At 43.7% G+C, this 22,772-nt stretch overlaps 1 protein-coding gene across 10 annotated transcripts in view; it reads right to left on the reverse strand.

The window, feature by feature from the left end:
- The window catches only part of WDR20 (WD repeat domain 20), a 53,349-nt gene that overhangs the window by 29,081 nt on the left and 1,496 nt on the right, over window positions 1-22,772 (reverse strand). For 4 of the 10 annotated variants that reach the window (XR_010731180.1, XM_066274905.1, XM_066274901.1 and 1 more), the window contains exon 2: window positions 7,701-7,862. The exons of the other annotated variants lie outside the window; for them this stretch is intronic. The gene's annotated coding sequence lies outside the window, so the exon portion shown is untranslated. The remainder of the gene's footprint in view (window positions 1-7,700; window positions 7,863-22,772) is intronic. 10 annotated transcript variants of the gene reach the window in all.

A 22,772-nucleotide genomic window follows, 5' to 3' on the forward strand; every position in this document is an offset into this window, starting at 1 on the left:
TGCCTCCCAGTCTTTCCCTGATGTAGATTTAAAATTGAATCCACACCTTTCTCACAAGACTTGTACTGAGAATTCATCATCAATCCCATGCTTCGCTAGAGACTCTAAGAAACGCAACCCTAAATTACCCTCAATCCAGAAGAAACAGCTAAATGGGTTACATAGTAGAATTTATTTTTTTGTGTTCAGTAATATTTTAGCATTTAAACACTACAATCTTGAGACCTGAAATAAAAATATTGGCTCAAGAGGGATAGTATTGTATTTATAGTCTCAGCTGGGACAGACTGCATTTTAAATGTAGGTTAGCAGGCCACTAGCTTGCACTGAATGAGAAGCTCCACAGTGAAGGATGAAATCCACCATGATCCAAAAGTTAACACCCGCAACAAGTGCTTCACTCTGATCACTTATCCATTATCTCACATAACAAAACATAAAGAATCAAAAACCTGAAAATATTTTCTTTTAGCGAGAGAGGGGGGAGAGGGGAGAGAGACAGGAATAGGCAGACAGCAAAGGAGAGGGATGAGAACCATCAACTCACAGTTGTGGCACCTTAGTTGTTCATTGACTGTTTCTCGTGTGTGCCTGGACCAGGGGGCTCCAGCTGAGCTGGACCTTAAACCCCTGCTCAAGCCAGCGACCTTAAACTCTGCAACAATTAACTTAAGTATTAGCTATAAAGCAGTTCACAAAGAAGGGGACAGAAGAAGCACCTCACTTCCCAGTGTGAATAACTGTAACACTTCTCTATACACAACGGTTTGCATTCATGGAATCAGAAGACAAACAGAGCTGGAGAGGAGCTTTAAAAAAAAAAAAAGACATTTGTTCTCAAGATGCTGCAATGTAAGACCAAAGAAGTCAATTGCTGCCTGGCTGGTGATGGCACAGTGGACAAAGTGTCGACCTGGAGCCCTGAGTTCACCGCCTTGACACGGGTTGTCAGCTCAAGCCCCGGTCAAGGCACATATGAGAAGCAATCAATGGGTGCACAACTAAACTGGAGCAACGAGTTGATGCTTCTCTCTCTCTCTCTCTCTCTCTCTCTCCCTCCCTCCCTCCCTCTCTCTCTCTCTTCCTTCCTCTCTTAAAAAAGAAAGAAAATTGCCTAAAGTCAGACAAGTCACACTGCAACTGAACTTGCAGTTCTGGTCTTACTCCCTATTAAGTACACTAGACCCAGCTGACTCAGGAAAAGCACCAGGGTAACTGAGCCCAAAGGCCTCATTTCTCAGTCTCCTTTCCTTTCTCCTGTAGTCTTCTAGTTCCTACATCAGACAACAGCAACTAGTTCTCAGAACCTGAAATTATATTCTTTATAACCTAAAGTACAGAACATCTTGCAAAACTCATTAAGCTTAGCATAAACCAAAGGACGCTCATTTAGTTGGCGCAAGTTCACAGGTGTGCTCCAGCTGCTGGCAGCTTCTCTGGACTGAGGCAGGAGCAGCAGGGAGAAGGAGGGGCTTGCCTCTGGATAATTCTGAGTTCTCAAGCTGGCTGTTTTTGTGACCAGCTAAGCCCCCCACCACCCCCTCAGTAGTTCCTTCCAAAGCTCCCAACTGCCTTATAGAAAATCTTCCCAGGACAGCAGGGCCAAATGCCTAATAATACAATTCTGGCTAGCAAGGATGCCTGTCAATTCTGTGTGCAAACGTAAGAAGGCCCGCAGAAAGAGGCAGCAGTTACAAGTGGGGCTGCACAGACGTGGAAGGCTAAGAACTGCAGGCCAGCAGCTCAGCCTGGTTCTTATGAAGGTGGAGGCCCGCACACCGGAAGGCTCCATAAGCAACGCCTGTGGCTGCAGGTGAAAGGCAGTCTTGAGGGCAAGATGGAAAGATCTGACCTCTCCACTACATAGGATACTGAAACTATAATAGATTGGTCTTTAAGTTCAAAAACACACACAATAACACATCGCCACATTTTCTTGTTGTCCATAACAAATCCAAGTACCTCTGCTGTTCTCACCCAGTTCTTGGGACTTCAAACCACATACATGAGTGTCAGGCATGACAAACCATGGCCCACTCAAAGACCCGTAGCAGGAAGAGCAGGGCTAAGCACAGAGAGCCAGCCAGGGCCTATCACCATGTAAGGCTGAGCAAGGCACTGTGGGGCCAATATTCAAGTCCAGCATGCCCTGTTCCAGAGGCCACCAGCCTTCATCGCAGGATACAATTCTGCCTGAGTCCCTGGCACACAGCTCAATTTTTAAAGAAAATATTTTACTGGCCCCGGCTCAGTGGATAGTGTCGGCTTGGCGTGTATACGTTCTGGGTTCAATTTCCGACTAGGGCACACAGTAGAAGCGATCATCTGCTTCTCCCCCTCCCTCTTCCCCTTCTCTCTCTCTTCCCCTCCCACAGCCAATAGCTCAACTGATTCCAGCATTGGCCCCAGGCACTGAGGATATCTCAGTTGGTCCCCAGTGTGTTAGCCTCAGGCGCTAAAAATAGCTCGACACTCAAGCATCAGCCCTAGATGGGGGGGGTTTTTTTTGCCAAGTGGATCCTGGTGCAGGAGCATGTGGGAGTCTGCCTCAACATCTCCTCTCCTCTCACCTACAAAAATAAATAAATAAATAAGTATATAAAAATAAATTTTATTTGTTGATTTAGTGAGAAAGGGAGAGAAAGAAGACAGGAATATCAATCTGTTCCTATAGATGCCCTGACCAGGTATCTAACTGACAACACCTCTATGCTTCAGAACAATGCTCTAGCCCAGTGGCCCCCAACCCCGGGGCCGCAGACCAGGACCAAAACCAGTCCGTGGGCCATTTGGTACTGGTCCGCAGAGAAAGAATAAATAACTTACATTATTTCCGTTTTATTTATATTTAAGTCTGAACGATGTTTTATTTTTTAAAAATGACCAAATTCCCTCTGTTCCATCCATCTAAGACTCACTCTTGACGCTTGTCTCAGTCACATGATACATTTATCTGTCCCACCCTAAAGGCCCGTCTGTGAAAATATTTTGACATTAAACTGGTCCGTGGCCCAAAAAAGGTTGGGGACCACTGCTCTAACCAACTGAGCTAGCTATCTGGCCAGGGCACAACTCAATTTTTTAATATTTTTAAAGAACCTGAATTATTTCTCTATGTGATCTTACGTGTGAATCCCGTCTTCCACACAAGTCCAAACCCAGGAAAACACAACACTGAATACCGTACCATTTCAGAAGTGTCAAGTGGCACGTTTTAGAGAAAGCTCCAGTTGGAAACCTACATCACACTTGGAGGGCTGGTCAGCAGCACAGATCGTTCCCGTCTGCCATTCCTTGCCCTGTGAGCGTGGACAAACGAGTCCCTTGCCTTTCCATACAATCGTCTCTACGAAATGGGAAAATGAGGACAGAGTCCTCGCCCCTTATCCGCAGTTTCAGTTACCCACAGTCAACCATGGTCCAAACATATTAAATGGAAACTTCCAGGAAAAAAAAAAAAACCACATAAGTTTTAAGCTCTGTGCTGTTGAGTAGTGCAATGAAATGTCAGGCTGTTGTGCGCTGTCCAACCTAGGACGTAATTCACCCTTTGTCCAGCATCTCCACACCACATTCACGTAACTTTTATTGCAGCATATTGTTATAACTGTTCTCTTTTATTATTAGCTATTATTATTCATCTCTTACTGTGCTGATTTATAAACGACACTTTATCATAAGTACGTGTGTACAGGAATAAACACAGTATATGTAGGGTTTGCTATTATCCATGGTTTCAAGTATCCAATGGGGGTCTAGGAATGTACCCCCTGCAGATAAGGGGGATTAACAGTAATAAAATAGTTCTACCAGCCTGACTGGTGGTGGTGCAATGGACAGAGTGCTGCTGGGAAGCTAAGGATCCAGGTTTGAAACCCTGAGGTTGCTGGCTTGAGGGCAGGCTCACCAGCTTGAGCAAGGGGTGGCTTGATTGGAGCCCCCAGGTCAAGACACATATGAGTAGAAATCAATGAACAACTAAAGGGATGCAACTACGGGTTGATGCTTCTCATCTCTCTCCCCTCTTCTCTCTCTCTCTAGCTTAAAAAAAAAAAAAAAGTTCTACCAAACTGTTTAAAGATTAAGGAGTTAAAATGTGTACAGTGATTAGAATACAAAGTGCTATATGGCCCTGGCCGGTTGGCTCAGCGGTAGAACGTCGGCCTGGCGTGCGGGGGACCGGGGTTCGATTCCTGGCCAGGGCACATAGGAGAAGTGCCCATTTGCTTCTCCACCTCCCCCCTCCTTCCTCTCTGTCTCTCTCTTCCCCTCCCGCAGCCAAGGCTCCATTGGAGCAAAGATGGCCCGGGCGCTGGGGATGGCTCTTTGGCCTCTGCCCTAGGCGCTAGAGTGGCTCTGGTCACCGCAGAGCGACGCCCCGGAGGGGCAGAGCATCGCCCCCTGGTGGGCGTGCCGGGTGGATCCCGGTCGGGCGCATGCGGGAGTCTGCCTGACTGTCTCTCCCCGTTTCCAGCTTCAGAAAAATACAAAGTGCTATATGTATTAGCTATTGTGATTGTTAAGTCTATAACATCAATTCACATTTGTTAAATGCACTCACACCAAAAAACAGTGCATTAGCATAAAAACAAGCATTTGATTCCTCACAGGCATTTAAAAAACATATTTTTCTATTTAGCTGCCTGTTTAAAAATGTGTTTAAATGTATGTGTTGGGGGGCATTTTAAAGTGTAAAGGATGTAAGGTCCAAGAGGGGTGAGCACATGCAGCCTAACTGACAAGCCCTCTCGTCACTAGCAATGACAGCCGTCCCCGGGTCAGAGCAGCACTCAGCTGGCTGCTGCTCGTGCACGGCACTCACACCACCACTGGGCTACAGCAAAGCCGGTAAAACCACTTTCTCCAAGCTCTTGAGACTTTTACTAAACTCAATGGAGCATAATTTCTCAAGCTATAAAACTAAGTTCAGAGGCCAGTGCCATCTAGTACACCAATTTACACCTCAGCGGAAGTACAAGTTAATTTCTGAGACAAATACACTGAGTAGCACACATAATGTGATGGCTAGATATGGGAAAATGGAAGGCTGGACCATGACCTCAACTTTTCCATTGCTCCGCACTTCACTGACATACTGTAAATAAAATATTAAGAAAAAGAAATAGTGTGTTTCTATTTCTAAAAAAGTTGAAAGGTTGCTGCTTAGTGGATGGGGTTAAGAATACAGTGGGAGCCCTGGCTGGTTGGCTCAGTGGTAGAGCGTCGGCCTGGCGTGCAGAAGTCCCGGGTTCAATTCCCGGCCAGGGCACACAGGAGAAGCACCCATCTGCTTCTCCACCCGCTTCTCCACCCCTCCCCCTCTCCTTCCTCTCTGTCTCTCTCTTCCCCTCCTACAGCGAGGCTCCATTGGAGCAAAGATGGCCCGGGCGCTGGGGATGGCTCCTTGGCCTCTGCCCCAGGAGCTAGAGTGGGCTCTGGTCGCAACAGAGCGAGGCCTGGAGGGGCATAGCATCGCCCCCTGGTGGGCGTGCCGGGTGGATCCCGGTTGGGCGCATGCGGGAGTCTGTCTAACTGTCTCTCCCCATTTCCAGCTTCAGAAAAAAAAAAATTGAAAAAAAAAAAAAGAATACAGTGGGAGGCCCTGGTCAGGTGGTTAAGTCTATGGTTCTAAAAGTGTGTGCCCGGGCACACTGGTGTGCCCTAGATTTCCAGGTGCGCCCTATGGTATTCCAGAGAAATATGTGCCTGTTGGGGACCAAAAAACTAGCAGGGTTTTTGGAGTTTAGATTTTTGGAGAACAGAGGTGTTGGGAATTGGCCGTAAACTGACAGTCTGCCCAACCCCCCACCTCACTTGCCTGATTAGGTTGCAAAAGGTTGTTAAGCTGTGGTGCTGGATTGTTTACACTACCACCAGGTTCCCCGGAAAGACTGGAGGCAAGTTTCTTCTATCCTTTGGTGTCAAGTTAAGAAGACATGTTTGGTGGGGGTTTTATGCACTTGGTAAAATTCTTGGGTTGCCTTGGAAACATGATCAAAGCTCTCATTGATTTGCTAATGGCCCACTTTGCCCTATAAATAAAGCAAGATTCAGTTTGGGGGCACGCTTTGTTCTTGCCAGCAGCAATTACAGGCCCCTCCCAACCCTGTATTTTCTTAATTCCACACCGTTCCCACTTGGGACCTGGAATTACTAGCTGTGCTGGTTCACGGCATGTGCTCAGATATAAAAATAAATCTAGTTACTGTATTATACCATTTCATTACGGAAATACCGCTTTTTGTTAACATCATTATTATATTTATTATTAACACATCATTATATTATTTTTAGATAAATACACACAAATAAAATGGATATATTTCTCAAAAAGAAGTGTGATATTGAAGAATCCGATTCTGGAAGTGAGCAGAAGTTATGTGTAAATAAAATAGGACTTGAAGGCTGACGGGCAGAATTTAATTTATAGCATTTTTCATCACTTAACACTGAGCAATATGATTGGATTAGAAACCTATTCATGGAAGCTTCAAGTGATTTTGGTTTAACATTAACAGAAGAACTGGCAGCTATACCACTGATCCTGGATTGATGAGTAAACATAAGGAATTGTCTCTTGAAGCCTTTTGGATTTCTATAAAAGAATGTGGCAATATCTACAAAAGCTTTGAACATTTTACTACAATTTTCAACATCCTATTTATGTGAATTAGGATTTTCTACCCTCAACACAACTAAGGAAAAAGAGAGGAATTCTTCAATGTATTGATGAGAAAATGAGAGTTTGCCTTTCAAATATATGTCCAAACATTGAAGAAATCATTAGGACACATCAGGCTCATGTTTCTCATAAACACAAGAATGAAAAAACTTAACACATTCTTGCCAGGACCTGCTGAATTTACTAAATCTTACTAAGAATGTATATATATATATAAAAAGGTAACTTTTTTTGTCCTTTTATATTTTTTAATCCCTCTTTTTTACAAATTCTAAAAAGCATAACTCAAAAAATATAACATAAAAATGTTTTTTAATGTCAATAAATTTAATCTTGTCATATTTATTTCATTTAATTACCATAAAAGCATGCTTGGACTTTATATATTTTTTTAATATTTGACTTAATTATTAAAACATATTTCTCAGAAATTTGTATGTAGTGCGCCTACAATTATTTGTAGGATTTTAAATGTGCCCCGACTTCAGAAAGTTTGAGAACCACTGGGTTAAGTGAATGAAGCGTCGACCAGGTACACTGAGGTCGCGGGTTCGACCTCCAGTCAGGGAATGTACGAGAGGCAATCAATGAGTGCACAACTAAATGGAACAACTGAGTGAAACAATGAGTCGATGCCTCCCTCCCTCAAATCAATGGAAAAGTTAAAAGCTATATACATGTGACAGGAGAAGTCCAGAAATGAGGACCCTGCCCCTTCCCAGCTCTGGAGCCCGGGCTAGCTTCTTCATCCCCCAAGCACCCTTTGGCTCATCTGTACACAAGTGGGAAACAGCACCACGTATTCTGCAGAGTCTGTGAGGATGACACCACATGTGAAAGCACCTAGCTTAGTGCCCAGCACAAAGCAGGAGTTGCATCAATGGTGTATGAATTAATATTAATATAATCTACAAGCTAAATAGCCAATGAGCTTTTACTGAAAGTTTCCTGTGAGAAAAGCCCTGGTATTAGATGGGATGAGGCAGTGGTTCTCAAACGTTAGTTCATCAAAAATCACCTGGCTGGCAAGGTGAACACAGACTGCGGGCCCCACCCCAGGGTTTCTGATTCAGCTGGTCAAGGGTGGGCCCCAGAATCTGCATTTCCACAAGTGCCGAGTAGATGCTGCCGCCGCTGCCGCTGCTGCTGGTGCGGGTCGGGGTCACACGTAAGACAGCCACTGCGGGAAGGGAAGAGAGAAGAGGAGCTGGACAGTTGCTGTGACGCAGGAAGAGGGACATTCAGGCAATGGTACAGTCAAGGACGTGGGATGACACTTGAGAAACCACATCGAGCAGACACAAAGAACAAGTGTGCAGGGCAACATAGTGCCAGCTTGGCCATCCTGCTCATCATAGAAATGGGGGCGCAGAGCTTTGGAAGAGGCCACTGTAGGCTAACCTGCTTCTTCGGGTTTGACGCTTTTAGCAGAGTAAGCCGTTACCAATCTTGGGAAAGTTAGCCCCGTGGTTAAAATGGCCCTGCAGCAGATGTGGGGCCATAGGTCAGGTCAGGATAAGTGGCATGGAAACGGGGGGGGGGGGGGGGGGGACAAAAGCAATGAAAGACCATCTTGATTTAGATGCAGACGATCGCAAAACACCTTTTATCACGATAGCCAAGAGCTTTCATTCTGCAAGATAGTGACCACACAGGGAGTCTACTAGACAGAAGAAACACAGCCACCTGAGACTCAGGCCCTATTAAACCCCTTCTTCGTTACTTGGCATTACCAGCCATTAGTCCAGGGGGCTAAGAGGCCACAAACACGAGTCACTCAAATGAGAGACAACAGTCTATTTCTTTAGTTTTACATAAAGTACTGGACATCTTCCTTAGGTATAGTGTATAACATTAACTAGCTATCATTGCATCTCTTATTACTAATCATATCAACCTTTATTTACCAAATAAAAATTTCACAAAATCTGTTTCAAAACAATGTCCACCAATAGAATGTATATTTCATCCACTCTTTTTAGGTCAACATTGGTAAGATAAAGATAATCATAACTTATACTAAAACATAAACTGGCCTCTGGTTGGTGGTTCAGTGGATAGCATGTCGGCCCGGTGAATGGATGTCCCGGCTTCGATTCCTGGTCAGGGCACACAGGAGAAGCGACCATCTGCTTCTCTCCCTCCCTCTCCCCCTTCGCTTGCTCTTCCCTTCCTGCAGCCAGTGGCACAATCGGTTCAAGCGTGGCCCTGGGCACTGAGGGTAGCTTTGTTGGAGTGGATCAGCCTCTGGAGCTAAAAAAAATAAATAGTTCGGTACTCAAGCATTGGTCCCAGATGGCGTTGCCAAGTGGATCCTGGTCTGGGAGCATGCGGGGCTCTGCCTCACTAGCTCCCCTTCTCTCTCCTAAAACAAACAAACAAACAGAAATATATATATACTGGACACAGCCCACTGGTCTCCACCACTCAGAAACCCACAGCAGAAAACTGCTGACAGATTACTCCCCATATAAGACATAAGAAAGCAAGAAACTCTGACTGTTTGGTCATCCAAAAGGGGGAGGGGGCTTGAAACTCCATCTCCCATCTTATACGAGAATAACCTCAGCAGTATCAGCAAAAAGACAGCAAATATAAAAAGTGAAGCCTCAGAAGTATAAGAAGAAACCATGAGGATGTTTAAAAATAATGTTAAGAGGATTAAGATGACTCAAAACCCACAGCCATGAGGAAAAAACTAGTATATTTTTCTATAAAAAAATAAAGTAAGATTTCTACCTAGAAAAAACCAACAACAACAAAACCAGAAGTCAGCCGACATATGGAACCCACTGGGCTCAAGTCAGTGACCGCGGGGTCATGTCAACGATTCCACACTCAAGCCAGCGACCTCCGGCTTTTGAACCTGGGTCTGCAGTGTCCCAGGTAGTCACTCTACCCACTGCGCCACCAACTGGTCAGGCTGCAGTATCAGTTTTGATTGCCCTAATAATGGATTCCTGATTTCAAGGGACTACCCACTAGATTAACTTATTGCCTTAACACTTTTTCCTTTGGGGGAGACAGAGCATAAACAATTTTAGGAACAAAAGATACAGATACAGTAGAGACATGTAATGGTAGAGAAGGGCAGGACTATCATAGGGAAATCCAGTAAAGACTAGGTGTAGCAAAGGCGGAAGTAGTGAATGGCCAGAGATATGTGGGCCAGAAATGCAGGAAGTCCAGACTACAGAGTCATGACAAGGAGAGTTTCAGTACAGAGATGATCAGCCGTGTCAGATGCTGCTGACAGGTCAAGGAAACATGGGCCGCAGGTGGCCAGTGGGTTAGGCAGCCTGAAGCCGAGTACCCAGTATCTTGGAGAAATGAGAGCAGTGGGAGCCAAGGACACTGGAGCAGAAGGACACCTGTTTCTATCTGGATTAGCAGTTTTGGAGCAGACAGGGATAAGACCCAGTGTCACTACGGTAGAGAAAGCCAAGGAGGACTAGAGGAGGTCACAAATGGAAGCCAAGGTGCCTGACGGGCTGTGAACTGGACAGGAAACCAGCAGGGTGAGAGCAGAACTCCAGTGGAAAGGAAGGCTATGAGGCAGGTACCAAAGCCTTCAATGAGCGGAGGCCAGGAAGTCAGTCTAGTCATGAGGAAGAAAGAGAAAGGCAACAGGAGTCTAAGGGCAGAGGCTCCAAAGGGTGCCAGGGGAGTGGCACCAGGACCTGGCTCTGCTCTAAGGTGGCACATTGCAACCCAGTGGTGGGTGGGACCCTGCAAAGCTTTTCCAGCTCAGCCTGCGCCCCACTCCCCGAGCTCTCTGAGAAACACAAACTGCCACATCAGGGAAGGCTCTGAGCCTAATACTCACCATCTTTTCATTAGCTCAGCTAATACTGTCCTGAGGTTTGCTAGCTACACGTACACCTATTCCAAAATCCAGAGGGGGAAAGAGCAACGTATGGAGTTGTGCAATTCCTATAATTAAATGGAGAGAAGGGACTGGAGGGTACACTTTTTTCCAGGACAGCAGAGTAAGGACGAAGTAGCATCCAAACAAGGCCTGCCCCAGACAATCTAGACACTGCCTCCTCCTGGGATAGCCCAGAACTCTAAACAGCACTAGATCTGAGGCTGCAGCGAACTTCTAAGAGCCTCTTGGCGAATGCAAAAGGTGCTGGTTAGACTCTCTCTGAGCTTTGGTAACTAACGCTGACCATATATGCGGCCTGTGACAGAGAATTTAAAGATTAATTTACTCAAGGAAGTCCTTACGGCAGTGGTTTTGAAGCTTCTTACACTGGGGACTGGTAAAAATAGGAGAATTATTTCAGGGACCACTAAGGCAGAAATTACCCAGAGCATAAGGGTATTTGACTAAGAGCATTGGGTCTGTAATCTTCATACATCAGGATGCTTATCTTCTACATGGACCAGCACTGCCTCAGAGACAAGAACCAATTCATTCGTGTAAAATCAATCACAATGTGTCTACTATGCACAGGCACCACAATGGACATGGATAAATAAGATGGTTTCCGCCCTCAAGATTCACAGGGTAATGGGGGAGACTGAGATTCAAACAAAAAGTTCCAAAACTGTGAAAAGCTGGGAGGACATTCATAGCAGTCAAACAGCAAGAGCAAAGGCGAGGTTTCTAAACCATGCAGAACTACAATGCAGCCCACGCCGTGCTCAAGGTACTGGTCCATCTCACCATGAGCTCTCCTTTAGAAAAGAACTATCTGTTATGTCTGAGCCCCCAATACCTAACCCAGTGTTCGATCCTCAGCGTAGCTTGCATCTCTTGGTTGCCTACCCAGCATCTATCTACACACCTATTCACTTGCCAAGTATCCACTCCAGAGTGGGCTCTGAGCAATCAGAGTACTGGATCGTCCAATCCCCTTGCTAACAGCGTGGGTTAGCCAGGACTCGGTCAGCCAGTGCATAGTACTTCCGTGGCCACAGGAATGAGTGGGTAATCCCATCGCAACAACAAATCAAAAAAGGAGGTTTCTTGAGAGCTTCTGTGTAACAATATTCCTTATTCTCCTGAGAAAGTGACAAGAGGAGCTGCTCATTCTCACCCTGATTCGGCTCTCACTCGGATTCGTGTCTACCACCATTTTGCCGCCTACGTCAGAGTGACTCACAGTGGAAAATAAACCAAGCAAATCTAGCAAAACAGAACTGGCACCCCAACCAAACCACGCCCGAAGCCCACATTACCTCTGAAACTTCCAATGACATAAGCCAATGCATCCCCTTTAAAGTTTAAACTAATCTGAGTTGGGTTTCCTGCTATTTGCAAAACATCTTTAACATAATATATTCCAGGTATGCTAAACCGTAAAGTACTAGTGAATCGCTGTCCACCAGCTCTTTTGATAGCATATTCTTTTATTTTTATAACTTTATTGACTGATTGATTTTAGAGAGAGAGGGAGGAAGGAACTGAGAAACATCAATTCATTATTCCACTTATTTATATATTCATTGGTTGATTCTTGTACGTGCCCTGAAAAGAGAATCGAACTAGCAACGTTTGCACTCCGGAATGACACTCCAACCAGCGGAGCTATGAGGCCAGGGCAAAAAACATCTCCCTCTTAATATGTAGAAAGATGTTCAACCTTTTTTGTTACAAGGGAAAAAACAAACAAAAACTACACTAATTTCTTACCTATCAGATCAAATACCACAAACGTTTGACAATACACTGTTGGTGAGGCTGTGGTGACAGGTGCTGTCAGAGCACCAATCAGTACAACCCCTCCCTGCGGAGGGCAATTTGACAAGGTCCATCAGAAATATATATGACCAGCAGCAGCCTCTGACCCAGTAGCACCTCCTCTGGAAATGCATCCTGGAGATACACCTACCTCTGTGCAAAATATCACACATGCAAAGTTACTTACTAAAGCATCACTTTGTATTAAAAATTAGTAATCCCCCCAAAACAAAATTTAATTTAATTCAAAAAAATTAGTAATCAAGTGTCTTCTGGGGTGGGGGGAGAGAAAGAAGAGGGTAAAGGGGGTAGGTGGTGATGGAGGGAGACTTGACTTGGGGTGGGGAACACACAGTGCAATGTACAGGTGAAGTGTTACAGAATTGTACACCTGAAACCTATATAATCTTTTTTTTTTTTTTTTTGTATTTTTCCGAAGCTGGAAACGGGGAGAGACAGTCAGACAGACTCCCGCATGTGCCCGACCGAGATCCACCCGGCATGCCCACCAGGGGCGACGCTCTGCCCACCAGGGGGCGATGCTCTGCCCCTCCGGGGCGTCGCTCTGCAGCGACCAGAGCCACTCTAGCGCCTGGGGCAGAGGCCAAGGAGCCATCCCCAGTGCCAGGGCCATCTTTGCTCCAATGGAGCCTTGGCTGTGGGAGGGGAAGAGAGAGAGAGGAAGGAGGGGGTGGGGGGTGGAGAAGCAAATGGGCGCTTCTCCTATGTGCCCTGGCCGGGAATCGAACCCGGGTCCCCTGCACGCCAGGCCAACGCTCTACCGCTGAGCAAACTGACCAGGGCTGAAACCTATATAATCTTATCAGTCAATGTCACCCCTATCAATTCAATTAAAAAATTTTAAGAGTCATCTGGTTTAATAAATTATGATACAGCCACATTATGGAATATAAAGTAAATATAAGAAAGCAAGAAAAAGTCCTCCATTTACTAATACAGGAAGATCTCCAATATATATCATTAAGCAGAAAAAAACCATGACGGAAAATATTTTACATAGTATGCTCCCTCAATTCCTTTAAATTCCTGCTCAAATGTCATCTTATTCAGAAACGAAAGCTTGATTTCTCTGGTAGTTTTCCAGTTTGAGGTTGGAAGCACATAAATGTTTCGTGTCATTAAACACAGTATTTACTGAGGTATAATATAACTGCTATGAAAAGCAGTTAAACATGTACACTGGATGAGCTTAGACAGATGTAAAACCCATGATACTATCACCACAATCAAGGGAATGGACACACCACCTCTCCAAGTTTCCTTGTGTTCCTTTGTTTTTGCTTTTTGTGGTATAAGGACACATCAAATTTTGAAGTGTACAATACCACATTGTTAGCTACAGGCACTGTGTACAGCACATCTCTAGAATTTATTCATCCAGCATAACTGAAACGGACACACAAAATTAAATCGAAAAGCAATCCTTTATGTTCTAAAACTTGATTATGGTAACAGTTGTGTAATTTGGTAAATTCACTAAAAATCACAGATTGGTACACTTAAATAGGTGGCAGGAAGGTACATAATTTAACTGGAGTACGTCTGAAGAGGCAGTGAAAAAAATTAAAGAAAGCTAAAAAAGAGCAATGCCCCTCCAACTCCAGTGAGCGCAGCAATCACCTAGGGACCTATGAGAATTCAGATTTGATTCGGGAAGTTTGGAGTGGGGCCAAACTCTGTACTCCCAACAAGCTCCCAGGTGACAATGCTGAATATTCTGGTCTGTGGACCACACTTGGAGGGTTCATATAACTTGGACAACTTGAGGAGCTTTGCTCTAAGAAGGGGCAGCAGCCTGGGGCTAAGGACCCACAAGGAGTGGGTGGTGGCCAGAAAGGTTCCTCCCTTTTTTGGGGTGAAGGAAATAACAACAGGTTGCCACAGGATTAGATTTAGCCAGGTCAGGACAGAGGAGTGCAAAGGCGGAGGGGATCACAATGACAAGCCGCAGCGCTCAGGACAGGACTGTGCTTGAGAGAGGAAGAGTTCGGTAGAGCTAAGATCACCGAGGAATGAAGTGGGGAGGGTCTGATGAGGGCGGTGCTGATCCAGTCTCATGGCTTGAGTCCTGAAAGAGGACAGCACATGAGGACTCCTAAAGGAGGATAATACACTAATGTAGTACATTATCTCAGAAGTTGTCCCAAAAGAAAGAAAATACATTTTAAAAATTTTAATCATACTAAAAGTTCTGGAAGCTAGGATATAGCCAACATTTAAGTACATTTAAAAATTTGTAATCATACTAAGAGTCCTGGAAGGTAGGATATAGCCAACATTTAAACGATTACAGCTAAGGAAGATAATCCTATCCTCCCAAGCCTTGCACAAGCTTTAACCCTCACAGTGCAGCTCACAACTCTCAGAAGAGGCCATCAAATGCCATATCCTTAGGCCTTGGGCTTCTAGTTCTCCTGGTTTAGAACCCTCTACCCCAGCAATTTTCAATCAGCGTGCTGCAAGAACTTTTCAAATATGCCCTGGCCGGTTTGCTCAGTGGTAGAGCACAGGCCTAGCATGTGGACGTTCCGGGTTCAATTACTGGTCAGGACACACAGGAGACACAACTTTCCGCTTCTCCACCCCTCCCATCCTTCCTCCCATCTCTCTCTCTCTCTTCCCCTCCTACTGCCATAGCTCAACTGATTCAAGAGAGTTGGCCCCAAGCACTGAAGATGGCTCTGTGGCGCCTTCGCCTCAGGTACTAAAAATAGCTCAGTTGCAAGCATGGCCACAGATGGGAACAGCATCAGCCCCAGACAGGGGTTGCTGGGTGGATTCCAGTCAGGGCGCTTGAGGGAATCTGTCTCTCTATTGTCCCTCCTCTCACTTGAAAAAGAAGAAGGAAGAAAAAATTTTTTTCAAATGTGTATTTTTCAAATATGCAATACCTAACTATTTAGTCAGGGGCACTGGCCTATTTTCCCTTAGATCATCAAATTTAAAAATGCCAATAGCCACCTGACCGGTAGTGGTGCATGGATAGAAAATCAACCTGGGACACTGAGATCCCAGGTTTAAAACCCTGAGGTCTGTAGCTTGAGTATGAGGTCACTGGCTTGAGTGTGGGATCATAGACATAATCCCATGGTCGCTGGCTTGAGCAAGGGGTCACTAGCACAGCTAGAGCCCCCCTAGCCAAGGCACATATGACAAGCAATCAATGAACAACTAAAGAGTGCCACAACTACAACTGCAAGTTGATGCTTCTCATCTCTCTCCCTTCTCTCTCTCTCTCTCCCTCTTTCTCTAAATAAAAACAAACAAACAAACAAACAAAAAACAGATGCCAAATGTTTAGAGGATAAGGTAACTTGTTACAGACAGTCTCAATTTAAAATGTCCTGAAAATTGCCCTGGCGAGATAGCTCAGTTGGTTAGAGCATCATCCTGATACATAAAGACTATGAGTTCGATCCCCGGTCATGGCACATACAGGAACAGATTAATGTTTCTCTCTCTCCTTTCCTCTCTTTCTGAAATCAATAAATAAATTTTAAAAAAATTTTTTAATGTCCTGAAAATCAAAACTGAGAATGTTTACCAATTAAAGTTATTTCTATTGTTGATGTCTACACTTAACCAAATAGGGCCACATTTCATATTTCTGCACAAACTAACCTCATTAAATATAAACAAAATTGTTCTCCAAGACATCAAATACCAGACTACAAAAATCCTCACATTTATTTTTAAAATAAGATTCTTTAGGCCTTTGGCCAAACTAGCCAGTGACAAAATCCACTAACTATGTTTTGATTCTTGCTCAACTTTTCTACCAGAGCACAATAAACACTTACATAAATTGTCACTAGATGAACTCAACAATAATAAACATAGGTGACAAGTTTTTTGAGGGTGGAGACTTCATCTACACCCAGCATCTAGAACAGTAACTCATGTATGGTAGGCATGCCCCATAAATATCCGCTTAAAGAATGACATTCATGACTGTCTCCCGGATTTCACTGACACATACATCCTAGGAGGGTCCTGCTATTGCTGATATCCACCCATAGCCTTGCAAAATCTCATCACCATCCTCTGCTTCAAAGTCAAGAAAACCAAGGTATCATGAGTTTCTCAAGCCTGCTGTAAGTGATAAATCAAGATGCTTTCTCCTCAGTATATTAGAGTCTATCATCAAATAACTAAATATTTATTTACATTTAAAAAGTCATTAAGTAGCCTGACCTGTGGTGGCACAGTGGATAAAGCGTCGACCTGGAAATGCAGAGGTCGCCGGTTCAAAACCCTGGGCTTGCCTGGTCAAGGCACAGATGGGAGTTGATGCTTCCAGCTCCTCCTCCCTTCTCTCTCTCCTCTCTCTCCCTCTCTGTCTCTCTCTCTCCCTCTCTCTGTCCTCTCTAAAAAAAAATGAATAAATAAAAAATAAAAAAATTAAAATTAAAAATTAATTTTAAAAAAAAGTCATTAAGTAGCCCTTAATGGAAAAATAATCTAAGTTTCCACTCAATTCCACATGTGCCCTACTAAATACAAAATTTCACCAATTTGATATTAAAAGTTCTATACTACTAAGCCAATTTCAAAACTATAAATGGGGCCCTGACCAGATAGCTCCATTGGTTGGAGCACTGGCATGAAGTGCAGAGGTTGCCAGTTCGATCCCTGGTCAGGGCACATACAGGAATGGATTGATGTTCCTTCCTCTCTGGCTAAAATCAATCAATAAAAAAAAAAATAAAACAAAACTATAAATGGGGAGTAGAGAGGTCTGAAAATTACAAATGAGGAGACAGGTGTGAAGAACAGGACCTCTCCAAAGCAGTCCAGAATCTAAAACTAGTGTGTGTGTTGGAGGGGGACAATCTTTAAAAGCCATCCAGTTCACCCTCCCACACAAAGCACAGATTCCTCAGTCACCAGCAGGTGACCCTGCAGTCTTCTTTGCCAAAGAGAATATTTTCCATGTAGAATGATCATTCTCTCTCAAGGCAACCCATTACCTTCTTGGAGAACTCCAACCTTAAAAATATTTTAGCTGTTATTAATGGACTCTCTGGCCTCAGCCTCATCTCGGCACAGTGAGTACAAAGCTTTTTCTAGCATAAAGACCTAGAATCACAATGTGTTCAACTTACATTCACCACATTCCACATTTCCCAATTCCCATTCAAGAAGTAGGCAATGAATCAAAGACATGAAAATATCTTCCCAATAGGAAGACAAATTTATTTTCATTTAAAAATTATGGAGCACAAGGTCTGGCCGGTTGGCTCAGCGGTAGAGCATTGGCCCAGCATGCAGAAGTCCTGGATTCAATTCCCGGTCAGGCACACAGGGGAAGCAACCATCTGCTTTTCCATCCCTTCTCTCTCTTCTCCTCCTGCAGCCATAGCTCACGTAGCTTGAATGGTTTGAGCAAGTTGGCCCTGGGCGCCGAGGATGGCTCCATGGCCTCTCCTCAGGCGCTAAAATAGCTCAGTTGCTGAGCAACAGAGCAGTGGCCCCAGATGGGCAGAACATCAGTCCCAGATGGGGCTTGCCGGGTAAATATCAGTTGGGGCACATGCAGGAGTCTGTCTCTCTGCCTCCCTTAATAAAAAAAAAATTTACTGAGCACAAAACAATACAACTTTAAGAACTGAGAAGGCCTTCCAAGCCATCTACTTCTGTATCCCACCTATTACAGGAATTGCTTTGATAACATCTCTAGGCAGTACATTTGTGGCATGAAATCTCAAGATGAGGGGTGGAGAATAAGGCTCTTTGACTTGAATGTCAAGTAATTCTGAGTATGTATAGCTTTAAAAATGTATCTATTAGTACACAGATCTGATAGGTAACATGGTTTGACAGAAGTAGATCAAAAGTATTTTGCACCATTAGGTTTCTCTCTATTAATTTAGGATCACTTGTTACACAATTTCTCAGTTGTAAGAGAAAGCTAAATTTGTAACCTATTAACAATAATTTTCAATGTCCTTAAAAAGACCTGTTTCTTTTGGGCCCAAAATTGAATAGGTTTTTCAGCTTCTAAATATCTAATATCAAATGGACATACACATTTCCTTCAGTCATTTACTTAACAAAGAAACAGTAAGGGCCTACGCTATGCTGGGTACTCTGCTGGGCACTGGGAAGACAGAAGCAGCAGAAAAGGCACGGCCTCTACTCTTCTTTGAGGAAGCGATAGTTCAGCTGAGATCTAAATGGTGGCCTTCACATTTGGGCAATTTATGTAAAATCAGAGTTCCACAAAATGAAAAGGTTGGTCCAGTAAGCCCAACTACCTTTGGCATCTTTATCCTAAAAGTTTTTTATTTTTATTTATTTTATTTTTGAGAGTGGCAGAGAGAGAGAGAGAGAGAGAGAGAGAGAAAGAAGGAAGGGAGAAAGATGAGAAGCATCAACTCGTAGCTGTATCATTTTAGTTGTTCCTTGATTGCTTTTCATATGTACCTTGACAGGGGGACTCAAGCCAGCTATCTCTGGGCTCAAGCCCAAGCCCATGGGGTCATGTCAATGATCCCACACTCAAGCTGGCGACCCCACAGTTAAATTGGTGAGTCTGTGCTTGCTCAAGCCGGCAACCTCAGGGCTTTGTTTTTTTTGTTTGTTTGTTTTTTTAACAGAGACAGAGAGAGAGTCAGACAGGGACAGACAGACAGGATCGGAGAGATGAGAAACATTAATCATTAGTTTTTCGTTGCGCACTGCGACACCTTAGTTGTTCATTGATTGTTTTCTCATATGTGCCTTGACCGCGGGCCTTCAGCAGACTGAGTAACCCCTTGCTCGAGCCAGAGACCTTGGGTCCAAGCTGGTGAGCTTTTGCTCAAACCAGATGAGTCTGCACTCAAGCTGGCGACCTCGGGGTCTGGAACCTGGGTCCTCGGCATCCCAGTCCAACGCTCTATCCACTGCACCACCGCCTGGTCAGGCAACCTCGGGGTTTTGAAACTGGGACGTCAGTATACCAGGTTGGTGCTCTATCCACTGCGCCACCACCAGTCCAGAAAAAAAAAACTAACCTCTTTCTTAAAGAGGAAAGCAAAGTATGCTATAAAGAGGGCTTGAAAGGTAGTTTTAATTTTTAATTTTTTTTTATTTATTCATTTTAGAGGAGAGAGAGAGAGAGAGAAGGGGGGAGGAGTAGGAAGCATCAACTCCCATATGTGCCTTGACCAGGCAGGCCCAGGGTTTTGAACCAGCAACCTCAGCATGCCAGGTCGACGCTTCATCCACTGTGCCACCACAGGTCAGGCTTGAAAGGTAGTAGTTTAAAGTTCTTTGGGGTAGGGGCCAGGTCTTCTAATCCCTGGATATCCCACATCACCTTAGCTGTATAATTATTATCACAATAGTCATTCAAATCTTTGGTGAAATGATCAGTGTCAAAATTAAATCAATATTCATATTATCTTAATTTAAGCAACATAAATTCACAAAACTACATCTCCTCACACAAGAAACCCCATTCCAAACTTCAAATGGGAGAAAAGGCTTGCATCTACCTCACAGGATTGCTATCAAGATTCAATGAGGTATACATGGAACAGCACTGGAGTCAATTCTGAAACATTTGGAGCATATGGCATCTGTGTGAACAAAAGCTCGGTCAGTCTTCTTCTCACTCAGACAGTTCTCCAGATTCAGCTGTGCTTCACTTTCTTTAGAGAAAACCCTGTAACACAAGTTCGCTGGTCCTGTTTATCCCTGTTTTTCTCTGAGGGGATGAGGCTGCATAAACCCAGGTCCTTTCTAGCTCTAGAACCTGACCTGTATGTGCTGTCAAAGGGCCAACATTACACTTCTCACCTCCTCATCCCCTCCATTCACCTCGATTCCGTACTTCCTTTCAGAAAGGTTTTTTAAAGAGACCTATTTTCACTTACATTACATGCATATTTAAGCTGAATGCATTCATCCAAATTAGAAAATCTGAATGATCTGAAAAATTGTTGTAAAACTTCACATGCCCCCTCAAAATGAAAAAAAAAAAAAAAAGTCAAAATGATCACCTGTCAAAAACAGATTTAAAACTCCTAATACCAAAAAGTAAATTTTGGTTTCTAATGAAGAAACACTATCTACTCTATTTTAGAAACAGAAAATAATCAGTCACAAAAACAATAACTTATACTCAGAAGTAATAAATACAATCTCATTCACGGAAAAAATTTTAATCACAATGGCTAGATGAGAATGGAAATGTCTACCATATAATGCAAATGTACTACGAGATATTGCCATGTGAAAATGAAATTTTACAAAAAAAAATTAAAAGTGCTCAAATAAATTATGTAGCTAAAGGCAAATTTACATGTTAAAGGTTTTGTCTTGTTTAAAATAATTTTTTAGTGTAGTTTTGAAAAGTTCTCTTAGTTTTACTCTTCATCAAATAGTAGCTCACTAAAAGAGAACACGATTTTTTTGATACTTTCGCAAGAGACCTGTTTTTATGATGCAAGCCAGGACAACCAGATAAGGTTTTCCACTGGAATGCTTCAGAAATAATATGCTTTCAAAGAAAACTTTTTTAAAAAGGTAACACCTACACAAGTAATTGATAGTAAATTCAGTTTGTAAGCACTTGTTAATGTAAATTTCAATAACTTAAATATCTAAACTTACTTCCAGAGAAATAGCTGATCCATTCAGTCCTAATCGCAATAAGATAGACACTTCCTGTTTGACACTCTTAATATCGATTTTAGTTGTTGTATTTTACATCTACTGAGTGCTTCAGAGCTTTAAAGTTCGTTATAGTCATTATATTATAAATTATTTATTTATTTATTTATTTATTTTTACAGAGACAGAGAGTGAGTCAGAGAGAGGGATAGAACAGGGACAGACAGACAGAAATGGAGAGAGATGAGAAGCATCAATCATTAGTTTTTCATTGCGCGTTGCAACACCTTAGTTGTTCATTGATTGCTTTCTCATATGTGCCTTGACTCAGGGGGCTACAGCAGACCGAGTAACCCCTTGCTTGAGCCAGCAACCTTGGGTCCAAGCTGGTGAGCTTTGCTCAAACCAGATGAGTCTGCACTCAAGCTGGCGACCTCAGGGTCTCGAACCTGGGTCCTTCCGCATCCCAGTCCGACGCTCTATCCACTGCGCCACCTCCTGGTCAGGTCATTATATTATAAATTAAATGTGTGTACTGCAATGTCTTTTTTTTTTTGAAGAAGAGACAGGAACTTCGAGTTGTTCCTGTATGTGCCCTGACCAGGGAATCAAACCTGCAACCTCAACACTTCACGATGATGCTCCAACCAAGCGAACTGTTGGGCCAGGGTTTAATTTTTATTGATTTTTAGGACAGAGGAAGGAAGAGAGAGGGGAGGGGGATTTGTTGTTCCATTCAGTCGTGCATTTTTTGGTTGCTCTCCCTGTGTAGGATGGAACCCACAACCTTATTTAGGACAATGCTCCTAACCAACTGAGCTAACTGGCCAGGGCCCACAACATCTCTTTTTAATGAGGTACAGCTAGAAGTTAAATAACTCACCCAAGGTCACCCAACAAGTCAGTGAAAAAGTTGGGACTAGAACTAAAATTTCTGTTCCTAGACTACTAATGTCTTCACATTTTCCCAATTGCAAAAGAGAAAAATAAAGTCAAGAGATTTACTGTAACTTGTACCAACATACCTCAGACACAGTGGTACACTTATGAAAACAAACCAAAAGTTTCACCTTGAAGAAATGAAACAACTTGCTACATTTAGATACCACTGCTATTCCCTACTGCTCTGGATGAATTAAGTTTTAGAAAATGTTTCCTTTTCAATGTATCCAATGTATTTTCACACTAAAGGAGCATTTATAAATTAATCCGTTACCACCTTTTCCCATGCCTAGGTGCTGTGGGGGGCGGTGTTATTTCCTCCCTCGCCCAAAAAATCAAGTCAAAGCCCACATATCTGGAAAGCAGTTCTCAATGCGAACAAAGTTCTGCTGCTAATGAAAGAAAAGCTCTAATAAGTTGCTTCTTTAAAGAGATATTTTCAAAGGATGATTATATGCTTCACAGAACTACTGTTAGGTCGCTCGCCAAGAATGGTTCTTGTAAAGCAGCTTTTAAGGCACAGCCCTCCGTGTTTGGGACACAGTCTGACTTGTTGGACGAGGCCGATCTGGGCAGGCTCACACAGAACCCTTAGGAACCAGCTCAGTTCCCTGGAAACGTCGTTTCGCCCTCATACGACAGGAACTAGCCGTCCCATACTAGAAGGGACGAGATGACCCTCTTGAACAACCTCTCAGAGGAAGGCTCCCCCGGCGGAGACAGTGACAGCAGTCCCACCTTCGGGTGTTTTTGTAAGGAGCCAAGTGTCAACACCAGAAGGGGAGGCTCCTCGGAAGTGTCAGTGCGGCAGCAGGTGAAGTAGCCCTTCGTGCTGGG

This window comes from Saccopteryx bilineata, chromosome 4, assembly GCF_036850765.1.
Source record: "Saccopteryx bilineata isolate mSacBil1 chromosome 4, mSacBil1_pri_phased_curated, whole genome shotgun sequence".
Taxonomy (NCBI): Eukaryota; Metazoa; Chordata; class Mammalia; order Chiroptera; family Emballonuridae; genus Saccopteryx; species Saccopteryx bilineata.